The following is a 2,943-nucleotide window of genomic DNA, read 5'->3' as shown; positions in this document are numbered from 1 at the left end:
CTATTTGTCTCTGTCTATAAAAACGCTGTACCAACCCTGATCAAGGCCTCTTGCGTCACCGGCGAAGAGTGCGCAGGGGACCAGGTTCGAACCTGCAATAAACGACCCTTGCCGCTTGGCTTTGACTTAGGACTCTGGTGGACTTTTGTGGGAGGTTTCGGAACTTCGGGCATTACAGTTACACAAGATCCCATAGAAACACAAGCATCAAGTGCTTGGGTATGGTTATCCTGGAAATCTAATTTGAAAACAATGATGTATTATTTAACACCCTGAATGGGTCTTTTTAAAAAGCACCCTTCTGGGGCGCCTGGGTGGCGCAGTCGGTTAAGCGTCCGACTTCAGCCAGGTCACGATCTCGCGGTCCGTGAGTTCGGGCCCCGCATCAGGCTCTGGGCTGATGGCTCAGAGCCTGGAGCCTGTTTCCGATTCTGTGTCTCCCTCTCTCTCTGCCCCTCCCCCGTTCATGCTCTGTCTCTCTCTGTCCCAAAAAAAAAAAAATAAATAAACGTTGAAAAAAAAATTAAAAAAAAAAAAAGCACCCTTCTTTTATAAGAGAGCTTAGGGATCATCTACTCCAGTTTAAAAAGAAGTTTCTCCAAATACTCTGGGCGAAGGAACATTTGTGTCTCTGAGAAGGAAAGCCAACTCCAAATAGATCGCACATCCCTTTACAAAACTCAGGTACAAGTCATCTCCAGGACCACATCCTTAGCAAGAAAAAAAAGAAAAAAAAAAAGCTAAATGAAAGGCCGGAGTGGCTTAGCCCCCAACCGCAAGCAGGGAGAGAGGAAGCGCAGAAGAAGGAGCAGGACAGAAGGGGTGCTCATCTCGCCCCCGCCCCGCCTTCCCCTTCCCCTTCCCCTCTGTACCAGGCCCCCTCCCCAGGGCGCCCAGCCCCACTCCCGCCCCGCGGCCTTGGCTGCCCGGGCACCGCCTGCGCCGCGGGCCTTTCTCTCCCGAGCCAGACCTAGCACAGCGGGAGGCCAATTTGGTCTCGCGCCGCTTTGGGTGCGGGTCGCCGCTGCGCGGCACGAGCACGAAGCGGGGACAGCGGAGGCGCCCCGCGCGCAGTTTTCGGCACCGTCCCGGCCACCTCGCGGTCCCTCCGCGGCTGGCGGGCGGGGGCCGCCCAGCTCAGACCTGCCGCCTGGGGTCCGGATTCTGGGCGGCGGCGCGCCCGAGACCCGCACCAGGTCCGCTCTGGGGACCGGTGTCCCCCGCCCCCGTCCCCGCCTCCGCCAGAATTTTCTGCAGTCATTTCCTGGAGCCATTTGGTGGGGGTCTGTCCGCAGTGATTTATCGACGGCAGCCACGCTTACAAAGATAATGTTAAAGGTCACACCGTAACCACAGCAATTTGTTCTAAAATGGAGGCCACCAAAATACTATTTTCGGGGAGTATTTTGCCACTGAAATTCAGAATTGGCGGCGCGAGTGAGGTTAAACAGCAGACCACGTTTCACGGGTGTGATCACCGATTTAAAGCTCTCTGCAGCCAGGGCTCTCCCCTGTCCCACCGGAGCCTCCCACCGCCCGGCCGAGGGGGCCGCGTTAGCCTGGGGCTTGCGCCTCGAAAACCTCCCTCCGGCCGCATTCCCACAGTGTCTGCCTCGTGGCCAGAGGAGGAGTGGGAGAAAAGAAGAAGAGCCCGGATGTGAGAAAAGCCAAGGGCACAGGCCCATGAGAGTAAGCAGCCAGCAGCTCAGAATGGGGAAACTTGGAGGAGCTTGGACATCTAATCAGATGCCTCAAAAGTGGCGTTTCATGTTAATTTTGGGGACAGCCAAGTGTATACACCGCTGCAAGAAAAGCGGAGTGTCCTGTAAAGTCTATCACAAAAGTCCGCCCTTCCCTGCCCCCCTGCTTCCATTTTCCTTCCTAGAAACAATGGCCTTTGTCTCTGGTCTTTAAACTCCACGTCTCTGCTTCTCGATTTTTCAAAACCATGCACGGGTTTCCTACCATCAAGATACAGATTCCGCGGTCGTCTATACCCTCAGCCCCTCTGCTTTTAATTTTAATTAATTTTGTGTTAAAGTACCCTTCAGGCATGATATTTGACATTAGGGCTGTTTGAATGCCCTCGTGGCTAAGCCATATGGTCTCATTGCATTTACTTTCTTGTACAACCGTTTCTGTTCGCCCTGCCGTCAATGATCCCCTTGGTCTTCATTTTCTGTTTCTCTGCGTGGATTTTCCGTGTTCTTGTCTACCTCATCTCCATACTCTGTTGGAAGTGTGAACCTGCATACTTCCACACCTGCAGGTGCCTGAGGGAGCCTCTCAGTTTCCTCCATGTTCCCCTTAGAAGCATGCCCTCCTGGAGCCCTCTGTCAGCCAGCTCCAGTGTGGATTTGTCTTTTTAGGTCAGCTGGGAGTCAGTATTCTGGGAGCTGGCTTCTCCAGCTTTCTGGGAGCTCACCCAGTCCCTGTGCCGTATGGGAGCCCCTACTGACTGGACTCCGGATGTTCACTGTACACTGTGGTGGGGAGAGAAGAGAGGGAATATCCTCTAGGGGCTTCCTGGAAATGGATCCACGGCAGGAAAGGAGGTAAAAATATGACCCCTTGCGTGACTGAAAATGAGGTTTATTCTGTACCTACATTTGACTACATTTTGGCTGGGTATGAGATACTATGTTGGAAGTAACTTTTTTCCCCTCAGAATTTTGAAGGCTTCGTTCCATTGTCTTCCAGCATACCCTGTGCCAGCCCACTTTCTAGTGTCTTGTATTTGAACTTGGATGGAGAGCCAAGGACTACCAGATGTTTGAGGAAATCCTCTAACACAAAAAACAGAGGCCAAAACAAGTTTGAGAAAAAGAAGAAAGAGCCATTACCGAATCAGAAAATGATATCTGCAAATACACAAAAGCATGAATGCCTCTGAGACACATTGAGATGTTGGAAGGCCAATGTAATTACAGCTCTAGGCCCTTT

General features: G+C 52.3%; 1 long non-coding RNA gene across 1 annotated transcript; it reads left to right on the top strand.

Moving 5' to 3' along the window:
• The first annotated feature begins 1,296 nt into the window (after positions 1–1,296).
• LOC121033373 (uncharacterized) lies at positions 1,297–2,943 on the top strand. Its single transcript, XR_005791859.1, has 2 exons — positions 1,297–2,555; positions 2,701–2,943. It is a non-coding gene; the product is annotated as an uncharacterized LOC121033373 (long non-coding RNA).

This window comes from Herpailurus yagouaroundi, unplaced genomic scaffold (genome assembly GCF_014898765.1).
Source record: "Herpailurus yagouaroundi ecotype Mexico unplaced genomic scaffold, PumYag 159, whole genome shotgun sequence".
Classification (NCBI taxonomy): Eukaryota; Metazoa; Chordata; class Mammalia; order Carnivora; family Felidae; genus Herpailurus; species Herpailurus yagouaroundi.
The sequence above is the reverse complement of the archived record's forward strand: the minus strand, read 5'-3'. Positions and strand labels throughout refer to the sequence as shown.